The sequence below is a fragment of the Lissotriton helveticus genome, chromosome 6 (assembly GCF_964261635.1).
Source record: "Lissotriton helveticus chromosome 6, aLisHel1.1, whole genome shotgun sequence".
In the NCBI taxonomy this organism is placed as follows: domain Eukaryota; kingdom Metazoa; phylum Chordata; class Amphibia; order Caudata; family Salamandridae; genus Lissotriton; species Lissotriton helveticus.
This window is the reverse complement of record NC_136067.1, coordinates 204,323,801-204,338,218: the sequence shown is the minus strand read 5'-3', so window position 1 is coordinate 204,338,218 and position 14,418 is coordinate 204,323,801.

Sequence of the window (14,418 nt, the reverse complement as noted above, 5' to 3'; positions counted from 1 at the left end):
TCATATCTTGGACATATAAGAACCTACAGCATCCCCCGCTAGTGACCACTCACCCATACCAAAGACAATGGCAATCGGCATCCCGCGCTGACATTACACCCACCCAATGGAGTCGTTTGTGGTAAGACATCCCAAAGATCTTTTGCAGTGTGGGAACGGCATACAAGATCATGATGCAATGGTATTACACCCCTTCTCGACTGCATAAGATGTTTCCCACATCTTCTCCAATGTGCTGGAGATGTTCGAGCTCCCCGGGTGACTTTATTCACATTTGGTAGACTTGCCCGCTCCTGACCCTCTTCTGGAAGGAGGTACTTAGTCATATTAAAATATTGCTTGGCTTCCCCCTGCCGAAACTTCCAGCTGCAATTTTGCTAGGTCTCAAGCCGGCCAACCTGCGGGCGCTCAACTGTAGTGATTGGTATATTGCTCTCCACATGCTAGGGGCTGCTAAACAGCTCATTGCCTTGTACTGGAAAAAAGCAGAGACCCCCCCCCCCCCATTAACATCTGGTTCACGCACTTGTGGCATACTGTGACTATGGAACTCTTCACTGCACGCTTGCAGTCACGCAACACAAGAGTCACTACAGTATGGTAGCCACTGATTGGATGTCTTTGTAAAATAGAGCACGCACATCTTCTACCGCCAAAACTCCGAGCCCTACACCTCTTTGAGAACGCTGCGCTCCTACCTGACCCTGACAGATTAATTGCACAGTCACATTGATATCGCCCCGATCTCCCATGATACGTGACAGGAAGCAACCCGCTTACGGCACACCATTGCTCCCCCTCTAACTCCCTGCCTGCCTCTCCCCAGCCCACCCCCTTCTTCTACTCTACATCAACCTTGACCCCCCACTGCAGAGACCTCTAAGCAAAGTGATTGTTTCTCCCAGTCACGCACTATACATTCAATCCCCTTTGTTGTAACCATCCTTTCTCCTCGGGTTTTCTCATAGATCTCTCCCCACTCTTTACTATTCCTTAACCTTTTTCTGTTCTCGGCTAAAGGCTCTTTGTCTCTCTTTATTTCCTCTTTTCTTGATCTGGAATTATGCTTGTTGATCAAGGGTCTTGACATGCTACCACAGTGCAACTCTATGCACCACACACTGTAAACGTGGCCGGCCCAACATGTTGTGACTTGCTGTGTAATGCTTATATGATCTACGCCACCACAGCCTCCCCACGCTTTTCTATACAACGTGGCCGGCCCTACATAGGGTTGTGGGTCTTATGCTGTGTAAATGATGTCCCTCCTCTGCAATAATAAAACAGATTTACACATAAAAGGGCTGTAACCAACCCCCTTCGGAGGAACCTCCCTGTATGCAAATAAAAGGCAGGGCAGTAGGATGTACGATCTACGCCTAAGCTTTTCTGGGAGACCCTTGATCATACCCTTTAAGGTTTTGTGAACCTTTCAACTAAACCATTGCATTGTGGGTGATAGTGTGGGGTGAATTAGTAATTCACTCCACACTCCTTCCACATTGCAGTCAAGTAACTATACATATAGTTTGCATCTCTGTCTGAAATTATCTCCTTAGGGAAACCCACTCTTGAGAGCACTCCCAAGAGGGCCCTTGCCACCACAGGTGCTATAGTGGTCCTAAGGAGAATTGCTTCTGGGTACCTAGTGGCATGGTCCACCACCACCAGGATAAATCTGTGCCCAGATGCTGTCTGAGAATCCATGGGACCAACTATATCAATCCAAACCCTCTCAAAGGGAACCCCCAATTAACCCTGGGCGTAGTTCGCGGAGCCGCACTCCGCGGAGCTACGCGAAGACGCAGTTGCACTCCGCGACCTTCGCGTAGCTCCGCGGACATGCGTAGTAGCTTGCTAGACCCGTTCGCGCGCTGTTTTTCGTCTTCGGGGGCGCAGTGCGCGTGTTCGGGGCGCTGCCTGCATGCTCGAGATAGCTAGCGCGCTAAGTTACTCAAGAGGTTTGTCCCACCCGCTTGCGTTCCCTTATTTCCAAAGTGCGTGATCGCGTCAAATATCGCGCAAACTTACCCCCGGCGCACGCGATAATGTTATTCAGCGCGCGAGAACTACGCTACGCACCGGATCGCGGAGTAATCGACAGCTTCGCGTTCTCCGTAGAACACGGAGTTGCCAAAACTCCGCAAGCTCCGCGAACGGAGCGTAGTTCTTCGCCCAGGGTTACCCCCAATACAGGTAGTGGTATCAGGGGGGCCTTTGTTGTACCACCTGCCTTGCCACTGGCTTGACAGGTAACACAGGAGCGACAAAACTCCTTGGTGTCTTCAGACTTGTGGGGCCAATGAAAGTGAGGGACAAGCCTGTCCCAAGTCTTGTTTTGGCCCAAGATGACCTGCTAGGGGAATATCATGGGCTAGTGTCAATAGGAAGCCCCTGAACTTCAAAGGTATAACAAACCTCCTGGCTGCACCAGGCGTGGGGTCTCTACTCTCTGAGTACAGGAGTCCATCATCCCAATAAATCTCATGGGTGCCACTAGCATTCCCAGCAGCCTCAGCACCAGCCTGCTGTCTCAGGGGTTCAAGAGAAGGGCAGCTCAACTGCTCCTGACTCAGATCTGTCCTGGAAGGGCCCCCTGTCCCCAAGAACTCAACCTGGTCAGGCTCAAGCTCATCTAGAACAGTTCCTTCTTCAGGACTACAATCATCTCCCTCAAGAGACTGATCTGTGCTCTAAGTCAGGGAAGAAGGCACTGCCTTAACCCTACCGCTCCTTTTCTTGGAAGGCACCTGGTCCATTCTTCCAGAATCCAGGGCCTGTTCAGTGTTAGACATTTTGGCCTGTGACCTAGTTACCGCAAACACATGTGCAGATATACCATAAAGGATGTCGAGTGCTGCGTTGTTGGTTTCTGGATTAGACCCAACAAGCCTTGGCAACAGCAATCCACGCAGGTTTCAAAGAAATGCTTCGGTGCAGACCAGCAAGGTCTGCACGTGGTGGGAAGTCAGGGCACATCTGGAGCAACCAGGGAAGCCCAAGGAAAATCAGAGTTGCCTTCACAGGGACCCACCAATCAAAGGACCAGGGATCGCAAAGGAGCCTCAAGCGGTAATGCAATAAGCAAGCTCACTAAACACCCGCGGAGTGTAGGTCCAAAATCTTCAGGGCAGATGGTGCTCGGGGCTTGGGCTACAAGTAACCCAAAGCACAACTTCAGAAAGATCGGGAAGTTATGCTCTAGCAAATGTGCACGGTGTCCAAGGATTCCGGTTCCACGTCACTTGTGAAGGCTGTGGGTCTCAGCTTTGCTCGGGTTGGCCTCGGCAAAATCTGGAAATCCTCTTCCTGGGCTGCAAATACTTCAGAGTCCGGCAGGAGCTTCAGAGAGGCAGACCTGCAAATGCTTTGTTGGTGCCTGCTTGAGCAGGGGAGTCACTCCTTGACCCCAAAGGAGATTCTTCCATACTCTAGTCTTTAGTAGAGTATCGCAGTTCCAGGATTCTGTGTCAGAGTTTCGTCCAGGTGCAATCTAAAGACCTGTTGCCAGGGGTGGCATAATACATGCTGCAGCCCCTGGTAACCCTCTGGGGTACCTATGCCCTTCGTTTCTGTGTACCCTATACTAGGGACTCACAAGGGTACCACAGTAACCAAACTGGAGTGTACCTAAAGTACTTGCATTCAATTTAGAGAGGAAGCAGCTAGGCTGGGGTCCTGGATGGCAGGACCCCAGCCAGACTAAAGTTGAAAAACAGTGAAACACCAGCAAAAAGCGGGGTAACCATAGCAAGCAGATCCTACTCTCCTACACCCTGGTTACCTGGTTAGCAGGAACCCAGGGCGCACTCGATCAAAGCACATCAACATTAGGCAAAAAGTGGGGGCAACCCTTCAAAAAGAGGGCACATTCCTGCACAGCTCACCAAGGTCATCCACGTCTTTTTCAAGCAAGCTAAAATACGTCCTCAAAAGAAGTGAGATTAATAAAGTACACAATCTGGTCACCATACCAGTCACATACATGCACTATTGCACTAAATAAAGCTGGCCAATGAATAATAAAACCCACCAAAAATGTGATTTATACATCTGAATGACAACACTGATCAATTGACACAGAGTAGCCTGTTCAAGTCCTCTTGCCACTCAGGACTGAATCTTAGGGGCCTATTAGGATGGCGGGCGGACTTTCGTCTGCCCGCCACCCTTTGCCGTGCTGGAACCAGCCGCTAGTGGTGTGGCGGTCTTGCACCGGCAATTAGGATGCCACCGCCGTGGTGGCATCCCCCATCCACAACATTGTGGCCGGCGGTGCACACAGAAAGAGTTTAACAATGAGAAAATAGGTAAGTCTGCTACGGATGACCTTGTCATGAATTGAGACAAACACATGAACAAGTTCTTTTGTGTTTCAAAGTTGCAACTATAGACCTACTATACCTACCAGCATGATAAGGTTGTGCACAAGTAAGGGAAATAACAACATTAGTAACACAACAGTGTTCAAACCATTTACAATATAAGTTTTAACATAACAAATTATAAATAGGTAACAAGAAATAACAGGAATGTTTTTCACAGAGTTCTGAGTGACATCAGATAGAGAACAAGAGACAAGCTCATTTTTTTAAATGATGTTACTCCGAATCCGAAGTGAAAAACATTTATTTACTTTTTACTCATTGTACCTTTATGCTATATATTTCTCCCCCCTGCTTTCAACTGCTGCTCAGGGGTGATGGAGGAGCAATACATATTATGACCTCTCCTTCCTGTCTCAAATGTTAAAGAGCAAATCCCTGGCATCTTGCCACCCACTCACATTATCCTCTGAGGCATCCTTCCTTTTCCTTTCCTGATGTTGTGCTCTCCGCTCTCCACTAGAGGAGAGAGTCATGGTTGCACTGACCAGTATGACATCTCCTTATGACTTAGCAGCAGTATGAAAACCCTTTCACTGCAGTGGGAAACAACCTTTTCTTCTCACTGTTGCTTCATCATAGTTGTGACTAGTGAGATTTTCTACAGGTGTTCGCGCAAGTGACGCCCATTAAGAGCCATAAATAACAAATAAAATTAGAGACCATTAGTAATTGGAGTAATTTAGTATACTGGCTAAGAGATAATGTAGCTGGAGTGAAATTCATATGCTCCGTGGGTTGTATTCTGTAATGTAGGTGGGTAAACTAGTCATGGAGTAAAGAGTTTTACTTAGCCTTGTTTTGAAGATCTGGAAGAATGTGCAAGTTCGGAGAGAGGTGGGATGAACATTATAAATTCTTGCAGGCATATCCAGAGAAAGTTAATTTTAGCAAGGACAGTTAAAATGAAGAGTCTTATAGTCTAGAAGGTAATGCTTTACATGTGAGTCATGCTAATTAGTAAGTGAAGAGGCATTAAAGGGATAGCTGGTATAAAAGACCAAGGACAGAGGAGATCAGCTCAAATGTCCTGTTATTGGTGACATACCTTGCTGTAGAGTTTAGAACTGCTAGAGGAGGAGCTTCACAGATCTACTGAATGCATATGACTTAGCACGCATGCTTAATTTGTAATATCACCAGGGACTGGACAGCTGAAACATGACAGTCAGCCTGCCCCTAAAGAGAGCTGTTGTACCATCAATGTGGAGTATAAAGTACTTCAACAATTATAGTGGAGTATCTTGTCTGACTATCTCCTAATGAGGCCCTTTGTCCTTTATAGGAGGCTTCCAGAAGATTATCTCTTTTAGTATGTAAATATGAGATGCTGGTTTTGCATAGTAATTTTTTTAAGTTTCTTTCAAAGTTACAAGTAGCCATCTTCATGGTATTTATGTCTTTCGTAAATGAGGATTATTTCTTCCTCACTGTTCTGAACTTGATCCTATCCACAGCATATTCATTTAGCAAGTATAATTCTTCCCTGATTTACTGGATCAATAGAATCACATTATGGAAGTTAGTGGGGTGGAATGAAATTATACCAGAATAAAAATAGTTTTGTTAAGGCTCCTGGGTTGCTCAGTAGTGGCTAACATCATAATTGTATTGCTCTAAGAAGGAGAGTTAGCTAGAATAATACTAAAGAGGATGAATAAGTGGTCAAACCAGTCAACAGGATAGGGGCTAATTCTCTCAAGGAGGGCTTTCACGGAAAGCACAAGGGCACACATTGGTCATTTATTGATTGTGTCTGCATTACAATATTATATTAGAAAACTTCCATTAGGGAATTTTAAAAAATGTAATATTTTAATGCCATTGTTCTTAGATCTCCAGTAAATATGAGTTCAGACAGCGAGAGAAATTAGTATGTAATACTTTTCTTTGAGTACCCTAACACATATTTCTCATTGGCAGATACTAGCTTAAACGATGCCTGATTGACACTGAAGGTTTGTTACAGATATCGAGCGATAATATTTAGAAAGAGGTATTGATATCAATATTAAAAGGATGAATAGTTCAATCATTGGAAATAAAGGCTATCCCTCTCCTGACATGTGTGTTCTATTTTATAATTCCCTGTAAAAAAGAGATTGAGAAGTGTCTGGGAGAACAATGATTCTTTAAGCGTGATTAGAGTTAGATTGTTGACTAGAAGTAAAAGTGAAATGACTGGCCTGTAATTTATAAGAGCACATCTAATTGTTTTATTGATCAGTGTGAAAGAACCTATTCATGAAGGAATTATGGTAACTATATTGCTAGTACATATTGTTATATCCTTAGCTCTGGGGTGTCTGAATCTGGAAATATTGGGACTTGGTTTTAGAGAAATAACAATGTCTTTAAAATTAGGGTGACTACTAATTTATGTCATGTTAAGTGAGAACTAGAGGACAGGAGTGATTGGAAGTTGTCAACAGATAGGTGACTTTGACATATTGTCAGAAACACCAGCGGATAACAGTGAGATCCTTGCTTTGCTGGATGTGGTGGAAGGGTATGAATCAGAGATTAGTGTGACTTAATTGGTGTGTAGCATATGTTGCCTGATCAGTAGAAATTACCTGCAAATAGCATGGTTGCACAAATGTATTCACATTTTTGTTTGAGGGCTACTATTTCATTCCTTTCATTCACTTGAAAGGAGGTGCACTCTGTTCCAGGCTTATAGAGTTTACAGTGGAATTGCTGTGAATTAGGTTGATGCTCAGTTGGGGGGGCGTGACTTGCGCCCACAGAAGATGGCGATGTCTGAGTGATTCTCCTCGGAGCAAGTGCCAGCAGTAATACGCCGCTTGCTGTTCTCGCTGGCCGTTGAAACCTGCATCATAGGCATCATGAATGCTGGAGGTAGCTTTTGTTTGAGTTATCTTCACTTCAATGCTGCCATCCTTACTGCATGTTGAGCAGTTTCTTCGTTCAGCCAAATAGTTCCTCTGCGCCCACAATTTGAAGAACTGCTAATCATAATCTTTATTTTGAGCCTCCAGAATCAGCAGTGAAGTGACCTTCTTTCCATTTTTGAGTAATGGCTATACTAGTCTCATGTTTTTTCTGGTTTCCTGGCTCCATTTACCTATATAACAGAAACAGGAGGATTCATCTTCACATATATGGTTTCGGAAGGCTCGGAACGTATTGCATTCTTTAAAACATTTCTTACAAAAGTCTTGAAGCTGCTGGATGGTACCCTTCTTAATATTCACCATGCCTAAAATTAGGTTGTTAACTTGCGACTGTTTCCAATATGAGAAGACCAAGAGGAGTTGTATTATATTTTTCGGAATATACTGATCTTCTCAAGGTCCTGTCTGCAGTCAGATCTTTGAAACGTTTTTTATGGTTAGGCAATTCTTTGTTCTATTCCCAAGATTTTGCAAACAGCACAGCTGACAGATGCAGAGTGTTTCCTGCTTTGAGGTCGGATCTTCGTTCTCTTGGTGCACGCTTTGGCCTTTTTCATCTCTGCCTGTTTAAAGTTACTTAAAATTACCTACAAGGACCGTGTTAAATTGAAGAGTTTTCTCAATGCTTGCAAGATAGACACCATGGATACCATTACAGCATCCACTACTTAACTTGTCTGAGCCCTGTTTTTGTTTATGCTATTTTAGATGTCTTCATGCTATCTATTCATAAATTATTATTATTTGTTACTAGAGTTATTATGTACAAAAACAAAATGCTATCCTTACAGGTACTATTCCCTCATTTTGTGGTTTCCGTATTTTTGTGTTGTATGTTGTAATGAAGCATCATGAGACAGGTGATAAAATAGTAATACTCTTCTTTATTTCAAGAGTAACAGAATTAGCAGAATAACTCAGTTGCAGACATAATCATGCAATTTTGCAGGAACAGAACAAGTACGAGAACTCCTACGCAGAGGAGGTAATTGTTGGGCACAAGAATTAGAAGAAGCAAGAAAACGTAACAGGAGCAATTCTATTGATGTTCAAAATACGACCATCATCCAGTTTTACTACATTTTGAAACAACTTAACTACCTTATGCGGAATAGAGAACTTATTTCCTCAAATTTTTTGTGGCGACCGAACTCTTACATAATCACCTACATTGACAATTGTATGAGCAACAGCATGTCTTGCATCAAAGATTGCTTTCATCTTCTCAGACTTAGTATTCTGATGAACCTTCCACTGGGGATCCTCAGGAATACTAATCTCAGCTCCATACCCCTAAATAACCCCTCCTTACCCCTAAATAACTCAAAGGGAACTTTCTCCGTTGTCAAATGAGGGGTCAAGTGATAGGCCATAACTCTCTCTAAAATAGCATTATTCCAGTAACATCCTTGTTCCTTAGCAGATTGAATAGATTATTTTAGCACACGGTTGAATCTCTCATCCATCACGTTGCATTCGGGATGGTAAAGAGAGCATTTTTTATGAATAATTCCTCTTTTAGACAGAAAGTCTTCCATCTCCTTTGAGACTAGTTGCACTCCATTGCCAGTTAAAAGAGTCTCAGGAAGACCGTCTCTGTAAAATACATTGTCTAACATTGTTACCACATCTCTGGTTTCAATACTTGGAGTGACCTTGACCTCTGGCCATCTAGAGTACATGTCAAAAAGAACTAAGACAAAAAACTGACCAGATTTGGAATAAATTGGTCCTAAGAGATCAAGTGCAACATTTTGCCAACACCTAGTAAGAGATTCACGGAAAATCATCGGCTGAGTTCTACTCTTGCACACTTTGTCAGACATTCTGCATTCAGAGCAATCTCTGACCAACCGTTCAACCAGAATATTGACGCCTGGCCACCAGAAGTGCACACAAACTCTCTGCTTTGTTTTAGATATACGCTGATGACCATCATGCGCAAGGCGAACAATTTTCTCTTGAAGCGCAAGATCTCTCCACAATAGATCCTTGTGTAAAGAGAGTTCCTTTCTTACATTCCAAAACTTTTTTGCATCATCAGAAAGAGACCTAATACCCACCAGACACAAAATTGCATATTTCAAGTAAAACTTTGCCATGCTTTAAGGATTCACGCCATTCTATTTCTGACACAACTCCTTCAACAATCTCGCAGACCTTGAAATTGTCTATCTCCCAAGAGTCATCAGAGTCAAATACATCAGAATTTACAGGTACTAATCGTGACAGGCAATCAGCAACTTCATTATCAACCCCCCAGATATATTTGACAAGAAAATCGAAATCTTGTAGTGCAATAATCCACTTACAGATCCTGGTAGAAACTGCATTGAGATCTTTCTTGCCAAACAAATCCGTAAGAGGCTTATGATCAGAATGTACTAGAAAAGAAGAACCCCACAGTAATTGTTTGAGTTTCTTGATGGCCCAATAAATGCAAAGAGCTTCCTTTTCAATCACAGAATATTGTAATTCTGGTCCCACAAGAGCTTTCGAAATAAACATAATGGTTTCTTCTTTACCATCTTTGAACTGTTTAAGGACAGCTCCCAAACCTTTAGAGCTCGTCGTCAGTAATTAGAACAAAGTCTAAAGAGGTCTCAAAGCTCTGCAAGGATGGGGCTAATTTAAGAGCTTCTTTGACTACCTCAAATTCTAATTGGCACTGAGGCATCCAAAGAAATGTTATCCCTTTTTTAAGAAGAAACCTGAGAGTATGAGTCTGGCTAGCAAAATGTGGCGCAAATGTGTTATAATACTCTGCCATACCTAAGAATGTTACAGGTTCTTCACGAGACTGAGGGACTGGCAAATCATCAATTGTTCTCACTAAACGTTCCTTGGGTCTAACACCATCACTCGTTAAATGATGTCCAAGATAATCTATTTCTTTGAGATTAAATTTGCACTGTTTTCACGAAGGGTCAAACCTCTGTTGCGAAATTGTTCTAGGACACTTCTCAATCTCAAATCATGCTCAGCTTGTGAAGAGCATGAATTAACACATCATCCTGGTAGATTTTGACTCCCTCTATTTCTTTCAACACGTCCACCATGACTCTCTGAAAAACAGAGGCCGCAGAGACTAGGCCAAAAGGAAGACAAGTGAATTTAAAGGTCCCAAAAGAGGTAATAAAGGCAGTCAGATCCATGGAGTCTGCATCTATCTTTACCTGATAATAGGCAGCACGTAAATCAAGTGTGGAGAAAATACAAGAATTTTTCTGTTGAGTAAGCATTTCAGAGATGTTGGGAAGCGAATATTTGTTCGCAATAACTGCACGGTTAAGTGCGCGCTAGTCTACACATAATCAACCCTCACCGGAGGCCTTGCGCGCAAGAACAACTGGAGCCAACCATTGGCTTACCTCAGTTTCGACAATAATACCATCACGTTTCAACTTCACAAGTTCTAAACGCATAGAATCTTACATTGCTAGGGAACATTCCATACTTTGCATGAAATTGGAACTGAATCGGGTTTCAAAATGATTTTATGAACATAGTAGCAAAGGCAACCTAACTTTTCATTAAAAACATCTTTGAATTCAGTTTGTAACTTCAAGTTGAATTCATTCTTGTATGCAACTCCTTCCACACACGTGTCTACGCTCGTAATGCTTTTAGTAGAAGAGGATTGCGGTAAGTCGCTTAGTACAATACAGAGATTAGCTCCTGGAACTAATGAGACACCTAGATCAGCCTGGTGAAACCAGTTGATAATGCTGTCACCTCTGCATGATATGTAAATTTGTCCAGCTTTTTGTTTATATTCAATATCACCAAGCAAATAACCAAATAGCTTTATGGGTTGACCTCTATATGGTAAAGGTTTGATATCAGGCTTATGTACTTTCACTTTACCTTGCAATTTTAGATCAAATAAATCTTTTGGCATAAGAGAAATCTTTACATATGAATCAAAGAGCATTCTAATATTACAATCATTTACAAGAACACAGTCTTCAGGCCCTTTACACTTGTTAAATACATCAGATGAAATAACCTCCCCGCAATGTACGTTCTCTTGTTCATAATCAGAGTAATCTTTCTCAAAAAAACTTCCTTGACACGTTTACTTGATTTAAGTTTCCTAGCTCTACATGCTTTTGAAATGTGACCAGTTTTCCCGCAGTTGTGACATTTTGATGAAAGAGCAGGACAGGATTTGTCATTAGCAAGATGAACATAAAGATCACAATGAAAATATTTAACCTTAGTATCTTCCTTCAATCTGGAAGTAGGAACTAGCAGGACAACCCTTTTTAGTTGAATCATGTTCCTTGAAGGAAGATTTCAAAGAGTTTTTATCGATGGCTTGAACTTTTTCTTGATGTTTCTCTTGGAAATTGCCATTTTCCTTTCTTTATAACTTCCACACAAGCTAACAAACGTTCAATTCTCTTAGCCAAGATAATTACTTCATCAAGATTAGGATCATCTTTTTGCCGAAGTTCATCTTTTATTTTTTCCACATTACAGCCAAGCATAAACTGGTCTTGTATGCGTTCTTCTAAGGAATTTTCGAACCTGCAATTAGCACCCAGTTTACCCAAAGATGTGATGTAAGTCTCAACGGACTCATCAGGTTGTTGTACACGTCTCCCAAAATGATAACGCTCCAAGATGGTACTGAGTTTAGGTAGATAGTGTTTATCTAATTTCTTAACAGCAATTTCAAATTAATTGAGATTATCAGATTCATCATTAATTACATTTGGAAGGTGTTCAAAAACATATTGGCCCTCCGGCCCTAGACAATGTAATAAAAGAGAAAAAGTTTGGTCTGCGCTCAAAGATACACCACAGACTCCGGCATAGTTGAGAAACACTTTTTTCCATTTCGACCAACGTATAGGTGGTTCTCCAGGATTAGAGAGGAAGAAAAGTGCTGATGTTCCATTTTGCATGTTTGTGTTAAGGTTATATCTACAGTTCAGTTATGAGTAGTGTTGTAAATAAGTTGTTTCAACCTGAAACGTATCAGAATTAATATATTAGATAAGAGAAAACAACAATGAATTGAAATGTGTTGTTGAAAATATGAGTACAAAACTGTAAAATAATTGTAAGTTCCCAGCAAAGACTGACCGAGTTGTTATATAACAGTGGTATGTGAGGTTGTGCTTGTCTGCATAGTGTAGGTAAAAAACAACGAATGGATATTACTTAAACATTAATTTTTAACAATGCTGTGTTTATCAGCGATGCTTGACAAACAAGAGTTACTGCTGTGCTTGTCAGCGTATTCCAAACTGCAAGCAACTTGAAAGAAGAATGATTAAATCTGTGTTCCAGAAATGCTGTGTCTGTCGGCGCAGCTTGACAAACTATGGCATCTGAAGAGACAAGCAATAAAAACAGCTGTGTGGAAATTGTTCTTCGTGAGAAATGAATGTCGATGTGTTGCTAGGAGACCACACACACTGACGTAGCAACACGTAGATACAACATTGAGGGGTTCTGTTAGAAATGGGATTTCTGGTTGGCTAAGGCTTGCGTCAAAGACAGGCAGAAATCACCACTCTTGTCAGGGCAAGGGAGTTACAGGCCAAAGATAACCCCTGCTCACCCCCCATGGTAGCTTGGCACGAGCTGTCAGGCTTATCTTGGAGGCAAAGTGTAAAGCATTTGAGCCTGCACACAGCAACAACATCCCAGGTACCCTACAAAAGGATATATGAAAAATAGCCTTTGTATTCTCATAACACATTAGAATAGTAAACACATAATATACACTGTGCCAACTGCACTGGCAATATTCACAAGGGATTATATACACATGACAGGGCCACATGGACCACTGTCAGAACCATCACAAAGCAAACTTGGTAAAAGTAAAACAGATCATAAACGTACAACCAGTAAACACCGGTCATCACTGTACTTTCTGCGCCAACCTCACCAGCATAAACACCTTATGCAATCATCTCACAAGTCTAAACACATTAGACCCTAACCTGCTAAGTATAACTCTCATTAGGGGCATACATCACACAGTGAAACATAATTTCACTAGCATAAACAATGATATCCAAAACAACCTCATAATCATAAACCATATTAAGAGCATAATCATAAAATACAGTTTAGAGGTATAACACAGGGTGCGTAAAACATACTATACACAATACATTTCCAAGCATCACATCACATTAGGGCCTGGTGCCCTATAAATCTAACAATCCCCTGTGGCCAACTGGCCATCTCCAAAAAGGGCCTCAAATGCCCTATGTCCACAATGTCAGGGCGTGCTGCCACAGCAGCAGGATCCAATTGCGCCACTGTGAAAACCTAAACGGTGCAGCTGGCACTAAGTGCTGCGCAGCTGTGTCAGGGGCAAAGGAGTGCTACTCACTCCTAACTCAGACACGCCCCCCAAAGTCAAGAGAGACCTAAACGTTGGAGCCACCTACTACTTGCTGGGCAGCTGGGAATCCGATGAGGCCTGGCACCACTGTGCCGTTCCTGTCCCTCTCAAGGACTCCTACATCAAAATCGCGGCACTTTGGCAGCTGCCTGCGCTCTTGCAGGGCAGCTGAGATCAAGGGAAGACGGGCCCTGGCACATTGTGCCTTGAAATGCCCCTCTGACTCCGGGAATCCTTTGTGCATAAACAGAAACTGCCCCCCAGCGTTCGAGCCACGCACAGGCTCTGAAAACGAAACATGCCCCATGGTGGACCGCGGGCCTCTAAATAAAATTGCCCCATCGTTGGAGCCACCTGGGCTCGAGAACTTATCATGACACACTTTGGAGTGGCCAGCTGCAAGACGGGGCTGCTATGACTCTGCCTCCCCCAACAGGGACTACCTTGAGCTCCACTCACCGGCCAGAAGCTCCTCTCTCACCGGTCTTCACTCCAGCTTGGCCCCCTCCTGGGACCGGAGACTCGGATGGGGGAGTCTGCAGCAACTCTCGCTCGGCGCCTTCACACGCGGGGCTCTCTGTCCTCATGAGAGCTCCGCTTCAAGTCATGCCAGTCTTCTTGTGAACGCGGGGCTTCCCTCAGGCTTGGGAGTCCCGCACTTGCATCACTTCTCCTTCCGGCAACTCCGTGGGTGCGGGCTTCCTGCGGAAGGCGGAAGTCCCGCCCCATGACAGGTATGACG